This window comes from Vidua chalybeata, chromosome 6, assembly GCF_026979565.1.
Source record: "Vidua chalybeata isolate OUT-0048 chromosome 6, bVidCha1 merged haplotype, whole genome shotgun sequence".
NCBI classification, from domain to species: Eukaryota; Metazoa; Chordata; class Aves; order Passeriformes; family Viduidae; genus Vidua; species Vidua chalybeata.
Window position 1 is genome coordinate 232,213 of NC_071535.1, and position 18,467 is coordinate 250,679.

The following is an 18,467-nucleotide window of genomic DNA, read 5'->3' on the forward strand; positions in this document are numbered from 1 at the left end:
TTTGCTGAACATGTGGAGCTGGCAGCAAATGACAGCCTTGCCCCTACAGGTTACATGGAACAGCTCAGTCAGCTCACCAGTGGGAATCTCAGATATTTTATAAAATATCAGGCTTTTCTGAACATCACTGTAAATTTCCCCACTTAATTTTATAACATCAAACCTGCCCTCATTTTCTCCTCCTCAATCTTCCATTTGCTCATGAGATCATGGAGTCCCTGCTGAGAGCAAGCTGTGATAAATTAAGTTTATCACTTAAGAAAAAAATATGTTTGAGTTATAACCGTTAACTCCAGCTGAAATAATTCTATGGATTCTCCTGAATGCAAACAAATTCAGTCAGGACATCAGAGCTCTATAAGTGTGTGATTTATATGTATAAATATGAAAGGCATTGGCTGCTCAGAGGATTAAAAGTGTCAGGAGCTCTGAGTGTGGCTCTGTGGCAGCACCCAGCGCTCTCTGAGCCCGTGAGTGGTGGGAAGGTGGGATCTCCACCTTGGAATAAAACCCCCCTGAGGTGATCTGTGAAGAACATGTGGGCAGCTTTTCCTGGCTTTGTCAGCCTTGTACTGCCTGAAGAAAGCTGCTTTGGGAAGTCCACGGCCTTAGGGGAAAACTGGATTTCCAGACTGGGACAGCGGGGTCAGGACAACCTTTCCCTTCAGTGTAGGTTGTTTCAGGATGCTCTGATGGTGCTGCAGAAATGCACTGGCTCTGGTGAAGGCAAAGTGCCATGTACAAGGTCGTGACCAGGCTGGACAGGGCTTGGAGCAGGCTGGTCTAGTGGAAGGTGTCCCTGGCCATGGCAGGGGTGGGACAAGGTGAGTTCCAAGGACCTTTCCAGCACAAACCACTCCTGGTTCTGTGATCTGGGGCTGTATGTTCCTCTTGGTGATGGAGCCTGCTGCCAGCACACACTGTGACACCGCTGGGGCAGCTGCCAGGGCTCAGAGCGGGGCTGGGAGCTTCTTTCACCTGGAGCAAACCACTGGCCCTTGGCCCAGAGGCTTCCTGCAAACGAAGCCTTCCTGCAAAGTGAGAAAAGAAAATCCTGGAGGCAGAAAAACACAGAGGCACCGACCTGAGCTCTGTGTGGCTGCCAGAGGTTTGGGATGACACAGCCTTGGGAGAGCACCATGGCTCTTGCATAAGCTGGAGAACCAGGTGCTGCTGTTGTTGATACTAAAGGGTCACTTGAAACCAAAACTGACTGAATAAATATATCACAGAAAGAACCTGTGAAAGAATCCTGGCTTTTTATTTTAGGCAAAGCCATTTCAGCCACTAATCACTAGAAACTAGAGAACATTGTAGGATTGCAGGCTTTCATCTCTTTCCCAGTTGAGTGCTGTCAGCCAGCGTGCAATTCTGTCATCTTTACTTTTAGGTCTGTCTCATTCCTGCACAATGTATTTTACATTAATTTTGGCACATTTTCTGCCAGACTGCCACATTTTGTGGCTACAGGATTTTATCTGCAAAGTCAGCCTGTGCTCTCCAGACCTGGTCTGTTATTCCCAGCATGAGGCTTCAGTTCATGACGTAGTAAGTGATTTGCACAGAGTTTTAGGATCTGGGATTTGTTTCTTTCTGGCACACCTCGTGCTGGATAAATGATTATATGGACTTTTGGTTGGACCTAGTGGCTGTTTGTGTCTTCTCCTGTGTCTCTCATGGTAGGAAACGGGATTATCTTTCATCTTGCAGAAATAATAGACTTATAGCCCTGATGATCTGTATATCTAAGGTAAAACTTGTAGATAGAGGTTATATTTTTAATAGAACCACTGGTATGGTAGGTGAGGTCTCAGATGTGAAGTGCTCTGGTTTTTGAATGATTGTCTGTTTTCCTCCATCGGGTGTTGAGGTGAAGGATCATCTTCTCTGCCATAAATCTCCCTTGCTCATACCCTCAGTGCCTCGTGCCTGCAGCAGCCACCTCAACCCATGTGAGATAAGCGACATAACTTCTGTCCTTTGAGGGAAAACATGGTAGGCTTGGAGTCCCCCCAAGCAGTAGTTTTAAAAATAGTCTCACTAAACTCCTTATGAAAAAGATAATTTGATTTAAAAATACCCTATAAAATGGAAAGTTCCCTTGGATTTCCATAGAAAAGCATCAGGAAGGAGCTGCTTTCACACCTGGTGCTGCACTGAGCTGTGGGAATGCAGGTAAGCCGGACACATGGGAAGGATTACTCTGGCTACCTACGTGCTTCAAGCTGCTTTTAACTGCAAATAAGGATAAAACAATAAAACACCATAATTATAAAATATAAATACAAAATATTTCAGGTATTTAAAAAAATTTTCTCCTCCATCTGCCTCTCAGAGGAAGACTCCTCTCCTGCTAGGAGACGTCAGAAGTCACAGGAATGGGGAGCTCTGGGTGCAGCCTTGCCTGAAAACCTGCTGGGAGGAGCAGGGTGGGGTTCCAGCAGCCCAGCTGCAGTGCATGCAGCCTGGCCTGCAGGGTGGGTTCCAGCTGCAGTGCATGCAGCCTGGCTTGCAGGGTGGGTTCCAGCTGCAGTGCATGCAGCCTGGCCTGCAGGGTGGGTTCCAGCTGCAGTGCATGCAGCCTGGCCTGCAGGGTGGGTTCCAGCTGCAGTGCATGCAGCCTGGCCTGCAGGGTGGGTTCCAGCTGCAGTGCATGCAGCCTGGGCTGTGGGCAGCAGCCGTGCTGGGCATGGGGAGCAGCAGCAGCTGGAGCCTGTGGGGTCTGCAGGGAGAGGGGAAAGCCTGGGGGATGTGGGTGGGTGCCTGCACAGGTGTTCCTGGCCCAGGCCACACTGACAGGGCCATGAGCATCACTGTTAGAGAAAGCTGGCATGGATAAGGGCTGGAGCAGTGCCTGGGGCACATCTCTGTGGCACATCCCTGTGGATAACAGCTGGAGCAGTGCCTGGGGCACATCTCTGTGGCACATCCCTGTGGATAACAGCTGGAGCAGTGCCTGGGGCACATCTCTGTGGCACATCCCTGTGGATAACAGCTGGAGCAGTGCCTGGGGCACATCCCTGTGGCACCAGCCCAGCACAGGCAGTCCTTGTCCTCCTCCTGGGTGGTGGGACAGGGCTGCTGTGGCTCTGCAGAGGGATTCAAAGTATGGACAGGAGCTATATATATAATATACCAGAGGCAAGGAATATTGGTGGGAGAAGGCCCGGAATGGATGAGTGCCAGTGGTACCAGTGGGACCTGTGCCAGCCCCAAGCGGTGGCATGACCATTCTGCTGGGACTGCCTGTGGGTATTCGCAGCTCAGTCAAAGAGAAAGAGAAAGGTTTTCTAACCAGGCAAGAGCCTGGGAAACAGTTGGGAAAGAATGTAAATAATTCTCTAATCTATCTTGTTATTCACATTGTTTATAGATATGTTCTGCCACTGTGCGTCATTCACTGCACACCAATGGTGTGACAAGTTTTTACTCTAAGACCAATGAAATTAGTCTTCTCGATGTTCTCTCTATATAGAGCGGTATATTTGAAATAAATCAGAGCTCATTTTCTTTGCCTTCTGATCTGGAGTTCTTTGTTCCCGTCCTGCTCGACAGCGACAACTGCCCAGGTCCCAGGTCCTGCAGAAGGCAACACCTTGCAGGCCATGTGGGCCCCCTCACCTTCCAGAAGCCACCATTTGTCACGTACAAACACTATTTAAGGTTCTGAATAATGAGTGACATAATTAATGGCACACAGACTGAACGTGTATCACCTGTGTATCACACATGTGACACATTGTCAGAGAAACCATTCCTCATTGCAACCCTGTCCTCTGCATTTTTGAACCTCACAGCCCAGTTTATAAGGCCCAGTTCTGTGGGGTTTGGCTTGTTCAGGTATCCCCTTCAGGTTAAATTTATCTTTTTCCTGGGTTTTATGCATTTATTCAGTCTGTACTAAGTAGTGGTCATTATTTAGCACTGGATCACCTGGCAGTGAGGTCTGCCTGGAGTTTGGTTCTGGAGGTGCCTCATTTGTCTTGTGTTTTCCTTGAACATAAGTCAGAAGCCACCAGGGCTGCTTGGAAATGCACCATTTTTCTGAAAGAAAAATCACTCTGCAAACCAAACACACAAATAAAGTGTAAATTGTATGGGGTTTTCATGGCCAGGTGCTGGTTATGGGGGGAATTGCAAGGGTGGCTCCTGTGAGAAGCTACCAGAAGCTCCCCCCTTTTCTGATGGAAGCAATGCCAGTGGCTCTGAGAGGGATCCTGGGTGGCTCCTGCAGCTGACATCCACCCAGCTTCCTCAGTCCCTCCTGCTGCTCCCCTCCTGTGGATGCTAATGGATGTATTCCCAAACTCATCACTGAACAGGGGATCGAGCAACTTTTAGGGAAGAAATTGCCATCTGGTGTGTGAAACAACGTGGGGAGAAAGTAAACAGGAGAGAAGAGAGAAGTACAACCTCAGGGCTGGATTTCTTTTCTTTGTTAGTGCTAGGTTTTGGGAAAGCGGAATTGGAAAAAGATCCCTTAGTTTAAATTTCATTCAATGTCAGCCTTCTCACCATCAAAGAACAGTAACAATGATGGTGGGTTGTTTAAACAAACCACAAACTGCCCACAAACCTGCTCTGAGGAACTAATAGGGGATTGAGGGGGGGTGGGGAGAGGGGGGAGGCTCCAAGACACTGCTTGAGGAAAATAAAAAGCCAGACTCTAATGGTATTTGGAGTGCCATTTTCTTCAGAAATGTTGCCTTATTTGCTTCCATAAGATTGCCTTAGACATGTTTCCATCCTCATCATCTCAGCCAGGGGACTGAACTGAAATTTCCCCACTCATGAGAAGGTGCCAGTCACTGAGTTTGACTTTGAGATTGAAATGCTGCCCCTGTTCAGATGCAAAGTCAGCAAATGGCAGGCCAGTGCACAGATTGGTTTTTGTAATGCAAACGAAATCCTCATGAGCCCTCCAAATGGAAGCCCTCCAGTCTTGTTACACAAGTCTTAAATTCATTATTAACAGTGTAACACTGCTAATTGTGCAGTTGTAATGTAGCATTTGGTAATTGCTCACTCTACAAACACTGTAAAGGCCTTAGAGAATGCATCTAATTATGGGCTTTTGACAGAAAGCAGGCGGGAAATCAGTCCAGGGCTGCAGAAGTGAGCGGCTCAGCTTCCTCATCCTCACAGGGCACTGGCAGATGGAGTTACAAGCCAAGTGGATCCATTAGCCGGTGGCCACCAAAAGAGGAAACTTTCTTCACCCCCTTCTTTCACATCCTGCTTCCCCCTCTGGCTGTGCTGTCCAGCTTCTGTAGCAGAGGGCTGAAGGAAGTGCCAGGAGGCATCTGTTCGTGCTAATTTCTGGCCTTAGTGGGGGTGTAACTTCAAAATTAATCCAAGAATGGGCCTTGGCTTCCACTGATCCCATGGAAGCAGTGCTGAGCGTTTTGGAGTGGCTGTGTGTGAGTTGGCTGTTGTGATGATTTCTTGCTGGGATGAAGCTGATTTTCTTCCAGTAGCTGGTCTGGGGCTGTGCTTTGGATCTGTGCTGGAAGCAGCATGATCCCATGGGGATGTGCCAGCCCCTGCTGAGCAGCCCTTGCACAGTGCCAGGGGCTGCTCTGCTCCTCACCCACCCCTCAGCCAGGGGGACACCAGGAGCTGGGGGACACAGCTGGGACAGCTGATCCCAACTGGGACACTGTGCTCAGAGCTGGGGGACACAGCTGGGACAGCTGATCCCCACTGGGACACTGCTCAGAGCTGGGGGACACAGCTGGGACAGCTGATCCCAACTGGGACACTGTGCTCAGAGCTGGGGGACACAGCTGGGACACCCAATCCCAACATCCCAAAGGATGTCCCAGCCCATGGAACACTGCTCAGAGCTGGGGGACACAGCTGGGACAGCTGATCCCCACTGGGACACTGCTCAGAACTCGGGGACACAGCTGGGACAGCTGATCCCCACTGCCCCAGGGGATGTCCCAGCCCATGGGACGCTCTGCTCAGCACATGGAGAGCTGGGGGAGAGGGATGGGGGCACATTTGAAGTGGTGGGGTTTGTCTTCCCAAGTCACTGTCATGTGTGCTGGAGGCTGGCTGTCTCGGGGGTGGCTGAGCACCTGCCTGGCACGGGAAGCAGGGAATGAGTTCCTTGTTTTGCTGTGTTTGTGTGCACAGCTTCTCCTTCACCTGTTAAACTGACTACCTCAACCGACCAATTTTTCTGCTTCTGCTCTCCCTGTTCTCTACCCTCCCCGCAGAGAGTGATCAGTGGCAGGGTGAGCTGAGCTGCTGGCTGGGGTGAGCCCCAGGGCACCTGCGGGGTCAGGGCTGCTGGTAGCTGATGGTGGCTCCTCAGCCAAGGACCTGCTCCTGCCCCAAGCCCCAGCCACGGCTGGCAGTAGGGGCACAGCCCTGGGGCCCTCTGTGAACCCCCCTGCATGAGCCAGCACAGCCCACCCAGTGCTGGTGGCCAGCAGGAGGGCTCAGGGCTGCTGACCCCCAGCCCAGCCCCATTGCTCTGAGCATCAGCTCCACACACAGGGCAGCAGCACAGCTCTGACTGGCCAGCAGCACAGCTTTGCACATTTTTCATCAAACCCATGTTAAACATGGAAAAAACTGCAAAAAGGAGGCTTGGTAGTTCATGGTTAATACATTAATATTTTGGTGTTTAATGCATTTTGGTGTTTCTTATGTTTGGAGATAAAAAAAGGATTGAAAAAGCTCTCTTCTCTCTTTCTGCTGGAAATGTATAAATGTCTGCATTTATCATGACTGCTGGACATGATAAATTTGCTTTAATAAACTAGTCTAAAATCACGGCTCGCAGCCGTGGGGACCAGACCGTGAGTAGGGGGGACAGGGCTGACCCCTCCTGGGGTGCAGGGGGTGCATGGCTCTTGGGCTCTGTGCCAGCACATTGGCACCTCAGGAGCCCCACACCCTCTTGGGCAGCTCTGACGCAAGAGTTTGAAAAGCACTTATTTTCCTCTGATTTTCAGCATTTCTCAACCCGTTCAGATGACCAAACTTTTTTTGCAGCCATATTTTTCCAAGCCCATTTGGCTGCACCAGTCTTCATCCTTCATGTCCTGTGTGAGCTCCCAGGACTGGCAGACACATGGCTGGTCAGGGCAGCAGCTTGAGGGTGGAAAGAGAGGGGGTTGGTCTGGGGGTGGCACCAGGGTTCTCAGCAGCCCCTGATCCCCCCTGTTAACCCACAGCCAATCCCAGCACATTAGGAAATGTTACTCAGGACCTGAGAAACATAGGAAAAGCAGGAAAACATTCCTCTTTAGGGGCTGGACTTTAAAAAAAAAAAAAAAAAAGGAACACCTGTGTTTGGAAGCTGCAGTAGGAAACTGAAGATCAAAAGTAAAACAAGCATTTTTGTTGAGGACAGCAAGAGACTGGAACAGCTTACCCAAGGGGCCAGTCGAGTTTTGCCTGTAGATGGTACTTTTCTTTAGCCCAGCCTGAGTTCATTTCCAGAAGAATTTCAAACAGCAGCAAACCCCAGGACTCAGTGGCTCCCGGTGTGTGCCCTGTGGCAGGCCAGACTGGCATGATGCACCTGCCACTTCTCCTTAAGGAATGGAACCCCAGGAGTGAGGATCCTGTCCTTGAGAGGGGACAACGGCAGGAGCTGCAGAGAGCTCCCTGCAGCAACAGGAGTGAGAGGGTAATTAGCAGTGACAGCTCCTGACCCAGGCGCTCCCGACCTCCCTGACTCCTGTAAAGGAAGTTGTTAGTCAAATCCTGTGCCCTCAATTACTGCTAATTACCGTGGAGTCGTGGCATCCCGAGATTTTAAACACAGTGTGGAAGTCTTGTGTGATTAGAGACCATCAGGGGACTGTCTGAGGGGTTTCCGTGCAGCATATTCCTGACAAGATGCTTCATGCCAAACACATGACTTTCAATAATGTTTAATCTGCACATAATATTATTAAAACAAAGCAGGCTGGCAGAATAAGACACAGCAGACAGCCCAAGTCCCCCTCTTGCAGCTCTCAAAAACCAGAATCAAAGGGATACCCGGAACTTTGTGAGTGTTCTCATGACTGCTGGTCACATTTTTGGCTAACACAGCCCATAGCCCCCCAGCCTGGTGTGTGCTGGGACAGGCATCACTGGGTCAGAGCAAGAGCCCCACATTGGCTGGAAGTGGCCAGAAAGAACTAGGGTCTGCAATGCAGCCACTTGTCCCCGCCCCTGTAGCCAGCATCACCACATCTCCCCTGTCAGGAAGCTCAGTCAGAGTCTACTGACTCTTGGGAGCAGAGCAGACCAAGCTGGGGGTGTAAAAATCACCTTGCCCCAAAAGACTTTGCAGTGGATCCCACAGCAGGAGGATTGCTGAGGTTTCCCTGCTTCCTTTTGTGCTGGAGGGGATGCCCACTCCACGATGATGGAGCAGGAGGAATGAACACTGACCCTTGGGCTGGGATCTCCTTTGCTCATGGGTGTGTGATTCACTTATGGCTTACACAATATGGAATCTCATATGGCTTGAGTGGTGAATAAGTGAATTCATGTGAATCCCTTGGGCAAAGGGGATCCAACCCTTGTTGTTGTGCTTGGTTGTTGTATCTCCTAATGAGTTCATTAAAAAAGTCTAATTTACAGAGCACTTTGTCCTGTGAGAGATCCAAATGACGATGACAGCTCTCCTTTGGCTCTCCCTGCCAGCTGTGAGGCAGTGTCTGTGGCCAGGCAGGGCAGCAGGGTGAGCCAGAGCAGCAGGGGCTGTGGGAGCAGGGGCTGAGGGAGCAGGGGCTGAGGGAGCAGGGGCTGTCTGCGCCATGGAGCCTCTTGGGACACTCAAGGTTTCCACCTGCCCACAGGGGTGCAGCAGCAACATTGAGCCTGCAAAAACGAAAGGAGGACCGAGCCTGCAAAAACGAAATGCACCAGGACCAGTGAAGTGATTTTTAGCATCTCTGTATCTCTAGAAGGGTTAAATCCAAGCCTGACTCAGGACCTTGAAGCTGGTTTGTGTTATGAACAAGACCCTGGTAGTGAATGCCCAGACCAGAGAAAAGAGCAGATGCTGGACTGGAAACACTATGTCGTGGTTCAACTGAGGAATTCAGCACTTGGAAATTGCTCTGTCTCTGCCTTATTAGATTATCTTGCTGCTCTGTAGGGTTCTTTATTCAGAATTTGCTCAAATATTTTCCTTCAGAAGATTTAATATCTCAAAGTGCAAATATCCAAACCCTGTATCATTTTGTAATTTCATACTCTGTAGTTCTTTCATATGCATATCAATCATTTTCCATCCTTTTGAAGGATGCAGCTTGAGTAACAGTAGTGAAAGAAAACCCATTCAGTGTTGATTTTAATTGAACAAGCTCGGAAGCAGTGGGGATCCATGCCAGACGCCAGTTCGCTCTTTTTTGAAGAGTTATTACCAGAATTCTTTTGCTTCTGTGTGTCTATTTTTTTTCCAATTAGCAGCTTCTCAAAAATATTAGTTATCTTATTATTTTCTTGGTTCTGCTTGTTTGGGATGCTTATGCATAATAATCACTAAATTCACTTTCTCCTCCTGTTCCAATGGAATATTATATTCCTTGTCTCTGCTGGAGCAACACTCCAGCCTGCATTCCAGAGCAATTTTTGAAGTGAAAATTAACTCATTTTTGGTGCAACCTTTTCATTGTGGTTATGGCAGTGGTGAGCTCTTGTATACTCTAAACTGCAACTGTAGAGACTGTAAATATTATAAACTGAAGACTGCAAAGACTGTAAATAAAAGTTTATTCTTTCTTCTGTGTACAAATGAGGTGTAGGGTAGCTCTTCATTCTCCCACCATGATGAGTTGAATATTAGCCCTCAGCTAATATTGCTTGGATAGAAGAGAGGAGATGGAATATCCAGAAGAGTAATAGTTTGAATTACTGGATACTATTTTCCATGCAAAATTTGGCTTAAGGAAAAGACTTAAACCAGCAACTGGTAGAACAACAAATTCCTGTCTATTCTTGAAATGAGCTCTGCACATGGCTCTGACAGTGCTGAGGGAATTGGGGCAGGCTGGTGATGGAGACTTTGCTGTTTTCTACTGAGAAGTCATCTGAACAAAAAATGAATGAATTGTGAAAGAAATAAATGTGAATAAGGAAGAACTTTAGAAGATCGATACCCAAAACTCCAACATGTAGTGAGTGCAGGTGTTAAGGGAGCACATTATTAAAATTCCAGAATCAAGGAGGAGGAGACAGGCACTGAAGCACATCTTTGGGTTTAAACAGGCCAGGAGAGAGAGGGGCACTGAGCCCTGGTGGCACAGGATCAGGTACCTGTGCTGCTTGTCAGGTGATGTCCATCCCATCTGCATAACACCCAACATTTCTGTCTGCTGAAATCATGGAACCACAGCATCATTTAGACTGGAAAATCCCTCTGAGAGCATCGAGCCCAACCATCCTCCCAGTGCTTTCAAGCTGTCCAGCGGTTGGAAGCTGCACTCAGGGATGGGCAGTCATTGTTCTTCAATCCAGCAGGCTTAATGTCACCTTCAGAAACAAATGTGAAACAGTTTTCCCCTAAACCAGCTCATCAGAGCACAGCACTGCACAGCAGCCCCGGGTCTTTCCCTGCTGTACAGGTTGGCTTTGCCTTCCATGTCCAGTCAAAAACACAAGTACTCTGTGTACAGAGGTGGAATGATGGGGCTGCCCATGGTGTCAGCAGCTCTCTCCTCAGGTAGGCTCTGCCTCAGCTCCATCCCACACATCAGCACTGCCTGTCAGCTGCAGTGGGCCCCTGGCAGTCCCCGACTGCTCTGGCTTCTGCCTGCCATGGGAACACCAAGTCCCAGTGCCTGGAGGTGACAATGACACCTGTCAGAAGGAAATGGCTTTTTGCAGGTAACAGGTTTTTTTGGGGAGAGGCTATTTTTCTAGATTATGACTGGGCTTAGTCTCTATTTTTATTCACAGCCCTGCAATATATCTGTTTCTTCCCACAATATTTCCTCCCACCGCTATTTCCAAATTCAACAAGCTTATGCTCTGGGCGAGCTCGTGTCCCTGCCAGGCCACCATGGGGGTGAGAAAAACCCATTGTGTGGGTCACAAAGCTGGCTGAAGAGAGCCCTGAGCTTGTGCGCTGGCTCCAGGGTGGGCAGAGCCCGCCCATGAGGTGTGGGCTGAGGCGGACAAGGCTCCTTGCCAGCACAGCAAACTTCCCAGTTCTGCCTCTGGACCCTCCCAGACAAAGCTGTGCTCGTGCAGTGCAGGGTTGTGGCAGGCGTGCCATCCCCACAGGGTGCTCGGTGCTCATCTGCCAGCTTGTGTCTGACAGTTACAGCACCTTTTAAATAAGCCAGGTACCAACAGCTAGAAGCCTGCAAATAATCATGCAAGAAATTTTAAAAAAAGAAATCAGCACATTATTTTATTTCTCAAAGAACAAATCTGTTAAAAGATTAAGCAAACACACACAATTACTTTACTCATGACTTTAAATATGTTTTTTGATTAAAAATGCAGTTAAGTATTATTAGCTATTAAGTATCTTGGTTTGGTTCCACCAGATGAAGAGTTTGAGGGTAAGCCCGTCACCAGCCCCCCACCCCCGTGGTGGTTTTGGGTGTGAGGTCTGATTTGCTGGAAGTGTGGGGCTGGCACATGAAGGCTAGGGCACCAGTACATGCTGGGGCTTCACCACCCACCAAGGCACCCCAGGGAAAATGTCACACCAGTTCACCTTAAATAAAATCAGAAGTGGTGCTGAGGGGTGTGTGTGCCCTGGCCAGGTTTAGCACTGCCTGCCCTGAGCCTCCCTGGCCAGTGAGGGTGGGAGCTGGGCCACCAGGACAGCTGGGGAGCATTCTCACCTCTGGCCTAGCAACGAGGAGACGGGAGGGCTCCCGAAGGAGCAGGATCGTTCCCTGCCGTTTTTTGTACAATGCAACAGCTCCCCCATCTTACAGACTAAAGAACTTAAAATGGAAAAACATCTCCAGGAAATGATGGCTGGAGTAACTCCACATGCTTCCCCGGCTTTTCTGGAAGGAGAGGCTGGCAGTGCACTGCTACCTGAGGCATTCTTGTCTCCAAGGTGCTCCAGGGAAGAGAAATCCACTTCACGCAACGTGACATCTGACATTTCAGTGATTCGGGCAGTGAATATTCTCCTTGTAAGGATGAATAAGCACTGCCGGTTCCACACACTTTTTGATGAGGTGCCACGGTCTCTCTTAAGGAGCACCCTGTAATGCCTCCTGCGTATTTTCCGCCGGGCTGTCGGAAGCTGCAGAGCCCGGCGCCGCTCCCTGCGCTGCCGCTGCCCTCCTTTGGGGTGCACACGCAGCACGCAGACCCAGCGCTCGGGGCTGGGGGAAGGGGAGGGCTCGGTGCCGGTGGAGAGCTGTGCTCAGTGCACGGTGACGCTATCCCCGAGCAGCTCCTGCTCCAGTCCTGCCACCGCTGCCACCACCGCGGACACGGGCATGCCGCCCCTCCTCTGCCCCAGCGGTGCGGGAGCAGCTCCCAAGGATGCTGCTGGCTCCCGGCACAGCTCTCAGCATTGCTCGGGTCTGCGGCCTGGGGCTGGGGAGGAGCTCCACGTCACAAACCGTGCAAGGATGAGGGACGGGCAGCCCCTGTGACACCGGGGTGCTGTGGGCAGCAGGCTGGGTGAGCACGGCACCCTGCCGCTAGCAGCTGCAGCACGGTGGCACTGTGCCTAGGCCCGAGGTCCCTTCTTCCAGAGGTGACTAAGGGTTAGAAAGGGCATAAAAGAGCTCTCTGTGTTTTTTAAACAAAGCACTTTCCTCCAGGTCTCATTATTTCAGGAAAAAAAAAAAAAAAAAAAGAAATTATGAAGTAATTTTAAAATGATACCTGTGAGGGGGAAAAGATTTCAGGTTAAGGAGTTACCAGCTCTGCCAGTAAAAAAGCATTTTAACACTAGCTACAGAGAGCAAGACAAAGCCCCCAGCAAGGGCTCGTTCAGAAGGGTAATAGGGGAGGTGACTGAGCCCCAGCAGGGTGAGGGTCCCCAAGGCAAAGTGAATCCTGGCCAGAGCAAGGTGGGAGCTCACCTGAGTAATCCTGAGCATCCCCAGTGCCAGGGCCACACAGGACAGTGTCGTCCACAAGGTACACTGCCAGGCACTGGGAATAACGATGCCAGGACACAGACCTGCCCCCACAGGGCACTGAGGTTTGTCCCAAAACAGCCTGTCCCTGGGCATTGAAGGGAGCGTTCAGGCACAGACACCCCCAGAGTCACCGGGGGCAGCCAGGAACACCCCAGGAGAGAGCCCAGGAGAGGCCCCAGCGGAGGGGTGAACAAGAGGGAGGGGAACAGTTTCAGGGTAAGACCTGCACGGCACAGCAGCCACACACTGTCACCTAGGTCTGGGTCCAGGATCAGACAAGCAGGCTTTCCATCCCAGCCCAGCGAGCGAACCTCCTCAGCACACCCCCAGCTCCCACACTCCTGGATGCCCCAGGGAGGTGCAGTTTTCACATTGGGTACATTAACTAGGTGGTGGTACCATCTCAGTCTCATGTCCAGGAGGGATTTCAGGCTGCCAAAGAAGATGCAGCAGCCCTTGCTCGAACAGCTGAGGCCAGAGAGCACAGGACATTGCTTTAGCTGTGATTGCGCTGTACTGGTACCAGTTCAGAGTGGTCCTGAACCAGCCCTCACAGTGTGTTTGTGCTGGATGGTGCAAACCAGCGCACCCCCAGGACACACCATACTCTGGGCACATGCTTCCACTGAGTTTCCACCGAGCTTCTCCATGTTCCTATGGCCAGGGAAGCTGTATCCCGATGTTTGCCTCCTCTTCCAATGCCAGCCACACTGTTGGCATCACTGGCATGCCAGCCCCCCTGCTTCTGGGGCAGCAGAGAACTGACAGAGCAGCAAATGCTTGAACCTGAAGCCCAAGACACTGGTGGATGCCAGCCAAGACCAGGGATGTTTTACCAGGGAGCATCTTACTGTCTCTCTTCTCTCTCCACAGGGGAGCACACTGTGAACGCCAAATCAGGGCTGAGCATGACACTGCCTCCAGCTCCAAAGGCGACCAGTGCTAGCACTGAGTGTGGGGCAGACCGCCTCAGCAAAGCCAGCTGACATGAGTTCCTTTGAGGGAGAGAAGATTTAGACTCATTTGCTCCTGCCAGCCTCTCTCCCCTGTAACAGCTTGAACTAGCTCTGTGAAACAGCAGCTGGTACTTGGAGATAAACACTAACCGAGGCTCAGCCTGGCAGCCCAGCCCTGGACAGCTTCAGAGGCTGTCAGAAGGACAGAGGACGATGTGGCTCTGGCAGCTGTGTTCCTTGTGAGACCAGGGTCATAGGCTGCTGTGGAGACCACTTCAAAGTTCTCAGGTCACACGGACAGCCCTGAGCCCAGGAATACTGATGTGTTCCCTCTTCTCACCCTTACCGGTGCCAGACGCTCCATCCCAAGGCACAAAACACTTTGGCACGGTATCAGCAGAGAGGCATGAGGACTGCCACTGCACCTTCCCGTTTCTGGAACGGGGCTCCTACCACGTGCATCCCCAGCCAGAAGATGTATCCCGGCAGCATTGCTCCCGCTGCCTCCAAGCGTGCCGAGCAATCCATGGGTTTTCTCCTGCACCCTCAGCAGCAGTGGCCACGGGGGCTGGTGCGGTTGGAGAGAGTCGCGGGGCAGCCCCGGAGGAGCTCACAACTGGCTCCCGTGCCAGGGGGAGGGTGTCGGGGGACACGGGGCCATTGCCCAGTGGTGGCAGGGCACGTGCCAGCACATCCCTCCAGGTACGAGGTCACTGGCCGCTGACGAGGTTCGTTAATTAGCTCCTCTTCCAGGCTCTCCAGGCAGTGCTCCTCTTCGGGTCCTGCAACATCCCCGGCGTTTTCCCACAAAAGAGCACTAGAAAAGGGTGTCAGTGTTCCATATCACGAAATGCACTCTCCTCCCTGTTAGAGATCCAGGAGACAGGTAACGATGTCGAAATCCCCAAAAGCGCTCCAATTTACTGCCCCCACAGATGACCCAGCCTTTCCTTCTCCTGCCAGGATCATCCCTCCTAGAAGTCCGCTGTTGCAGTCCCTGTCCTCGGACCGGCGGGGCGCGGGCAGGATGCGGGCAGCTGCGTGCCCCGAGGGTGGACAGGAGCCCTCGCCATGCCGGGCAGCGCGGAGCGGAGCGGAGAGGAGCGGAGCTACCGCCGCGCTCCCATCCCGCGTGGCCGCTCCGCGCCGCGGGACGGTTCAGCCGGTGCATCTACCGGATCGATCGTCAGGTCAAACTCCCGCGCACCGCCCGCAGCCGCGCCGCCCCCGCCCGCCGCCCGCTCCGGACCCGGGGCCCCGGGCGTCGGCTGGGGGAGGGCTGCGGCCCCCGGGAGGGCTGTGGGCTGCCCCGAGGGCCGCGGCCGCTCTCGGCGCCCGTCGCCGCAGCCTGGCCCCAGCGTGGCGGGGCGGGCGGAGGCGTGTCCGTATCCGTGCCGGTGCCCGTGCCCGTGCCCGGTCCCGCCCGGCGGCGCGCAGCCCCGAGCCCGGCGCGGCGGGGGGCGGCCCGGCCGCACGTCTGCGCGGCGGCGGTCGGGCGGCTGCGGCTCAGCCGTGCGTGCGGCGGGGCGGGGAGGGCCCGGCTGCTCCAGCCCGCCCCGGCGCGGCGCGGCGCGGCGCGGGGGAGGCGGCGGCTGCTCCATGCGGCAGCGAGCGGCGCGGCTGCCCGCGGCCGGGGCCGGGGCCGGGGCCGGGCGGAGGCCGGCGGCGCGGAGGATGGGCTCAGCTGCCGCCGCCGCGGAGGGCCGAGCCGCGGGGGCCGCGCTCCCCGCTCTGCCCCGCCGCAGCGCCCGCCGCCGCGGCTGCTCCGCCTGAGCGCGCCCGGCGCGGAGCGGCGCGGAGCCGCATGGCCCTGCCGCCGGCCGCCCCGCGCTAGCGGCACCCGCACCCGGGAGGCGCCGGCCCGGCGGCGGGGCTGCCCGCGCCTCGGCCACGTCCGTCTGTCCATCCGTCCGACCGTCCAGTGCAGCGCCCGGCGCGCAGGATCCCGCAGCGGGGTGCGGAGCGGCGGCGCTTGGCGAGGATTAACCTGGCGCAGGTACACGACAAGGTCAGCGCCGGCGGGAGCAGAACGGGGCGGGCTGCCCGGTGCGGGGCGATGCGGGCGGGCTGATGCAGGCGGGTTGTCCCGCGCCTCCCGCCCCCGCCGCGCGTGTGTGCATGTGCCGCCGCCCGCCCGAGCCGCCGCGTGGGGCCGTCCCCGGGCCGCCCTGCCCGTCCCGGCCGCGGGCAGCTCCGCCGCGGACCCGCGGCAGGATGCGGGGGGTGAGCGCCGGCTCGGGGCGGAGCGGCGGGCAGCCCGCCTGCCGCCAGAGCCCGCAGCCCGCCGGGGCCCGGCCGCGGCCGCACCCGCAGGGGACGCGCTCCGGCCGCCGCCCGTCCCCGGAGGCACCAGGTAACGCGAGGGGAGTCGCGCCCGGCACATCTGCATTGCACCGCGGTACTGGCCCAGGGGACGGGGCGGGGAGGGGGGTGAGGGGCGGCTCGGCTGGTCCCGAACGTCCCGGTCAGGACGACCCCACGGCGCGGCGGGGGCGCCGGGACGACGCCCTTCCCGGGAGGGCGGCGGCCGCGGAGAGCGCGGAGCGGCGGGGCGGGTGCCCCGCGGACGGGCCGGGCCGGGCCGGGCCTGGCCGCGCTGCCGCCGCTGCCCGCGGGACGGCGCCGGCGGCCGCCCGCGTTGGGCTGGGCTGGGGATGCTGCGGGGCCGGAGATGCTGCCAGGCTGCGATGCTGCGGGGCCGCCCGTGCCGCGGCCGCCGCCCCCTCCGCGCCGCGATGCCGCTGCCGCCGCCGCCCGGTTACCCGGCACCGCTGGCGCTGCGGCGCTGCCCGAGCGGGCGGAGGCGCCGCTGTTCGCGGAGCCATCCCGGGGCGCTCTCGCGAGCGGCTCAGGGGGTGCTCAGGGGGTGCAGGGCTCTGCCGGAGGGCGCAGGGGCCCCGCGGCTCCCCCCGCCCCAGTCCTCCCGCCCCGTCGCCCCTGGTCGCCACACACACCCCGCTCTCCCCGCGGCTCTCTCCCTGGGGCCGCCGCGGTCCCCTGCGTCCCGGGATGCGGCTGTGCCCCCATCTCCTCCGTCCCCTCCGCCCCCTCCGTGGCGAACACCGCTGTGCGCGGGAGAAGAAATGTAGGACAGAATAGCCCTTCCCCGCCGGAAGGTTCCCGGTGGGGAGGTGGCAGAGCAGCGGCGGAGAAGCCGGCGGAGCCTCGCAGCCATGTTGGTGTCGGAGCAGCAGCCCTCGCGGCTCCGGGGGCCCTGCTGCGGTGCGGGAACGGGCAGGTCTGCGCCAGGTGCCCTGGGGAAGCCTCTTCCCGGGCTGGTCCTTCCCAGCGTAGACTGGGGAACACCGGCTCTGCGCTTCCTCTGCATCCTGGGACAGCAGCTCTTCCCTTCCTGCACTTTCGCCTCCTCCCTTCCAGTCTGTTGCACCTCCGGGGTACTCATTATGTTGTGTGTGTGGAACAGAGAGATGTGTTGGTTCCAGCTGTGGTCATGAACTCGGCCTCAGCAGTCCTGGAGACCAGGGGTGGGACAGCAGGTGCCCCCAGCCGAGCCCAGCCCCGTGTGGCCTTTGGCTGAGTGCCGTGCAACTGGACAGGCTGGGAGTGCCTGCCCTTGGCCATTGCGCTGTCGTGCTGGTGATCCTCCCCACCCACACTTCCATTTCGCATGTTCCTGTGTGACACGTGGTGTCAGCTTGTTCTTCTGAGCATCCTCGGGCGAGTGCTGCGTGTCCAGGGCTGCTCAGCACAGCCAGCCAGCACTCTGGCGAGGCAAGATGGATCCATCCTGGAACTGAAGCCTCTTTGCTTCCAGCTGTGCCTCTGCAGATGGAGGGGTCTGGGCTGGCCCTGGCAGCAGTGATCCCGGCCATGGCTGTGTCCAGGAGCATGGGGCAGCGCTGCCCAGATGGACTGCGTGTGCTGGCTCCGGTGTGTCCTGGTGAGGCAGGACTGCATCCCAGCTGCCTGGAGCTGGGTGCTCAGGGCTGTGTGTGCTGCCACAGGGACTCTAAGTGAGCACCCTGGTCCTGTGTACAGGCCAATCCTCGGAGCTGGCCCGTGGACTCTGTGGTATTGCCAGAGTTGGTCCTGGCAGGTAGAGGTGTGCCAGGCCTGGAAATCCCACTGCTGGTCTGGGAGTCAGGTTTGGTTTTGCACAAGCAGCTGTACCAGAGACTGAGTGTTCTCGGTGGCCAACACCTTCCCAATCCACGTTGCTAAATATATACTGTGCTCAAGGGATTATGCATTTGTTTAAATGCATAATAAATGTGTTTAAATGCGTAAGACTGGATCATAATGCACACCAGTTTGGCCTCCAGTTACAAGCCTCTCTAAGATACATCTCCTGGCATATTACCTCATCTTTCTGCTTTCAGAAAGAGCAGTTCCTAGTTTTATCATGGCAGGGCAGTCCAGTGTCTGGATATGTCAGGTATCAAGTGCAAGTAAAAGCTGAACTAGT

The 18,467-nt window shown here is 55.0% G+C and overlaps 1 protein-coding gene across 4 annotated transcripts in view; it reads left to right on the plus strand.

Annotated features, from left to right (window-relative positions):
- Positions 1 to 15,899: 15,899 nt before the first annotated feature.
- Positions 15,900 to 18,467, plus strand: part of LRFN5 (leucine rich repeat and fibronectin type III domain containing 5) — a 44,435-nt gene continuing 41,867 nt past the window's right edge. For 2 of the 4 annotated variants that reach the window (XM_053946611.1, XM_053946607.1), the window contains exon 1: positions 15,900 to 16,049. The gene's annotated coding sequence lies outside the window, so the exon portion shown is untranslated. Of the gene's footprint in view, positions 16,050 to 16,343; positions 16,395 to 18,467 lie in introns of those variants that run through there. The other 2 variants (XM_053946608.1, XM_053946610.1) reach the window with 2 other exon arrangements.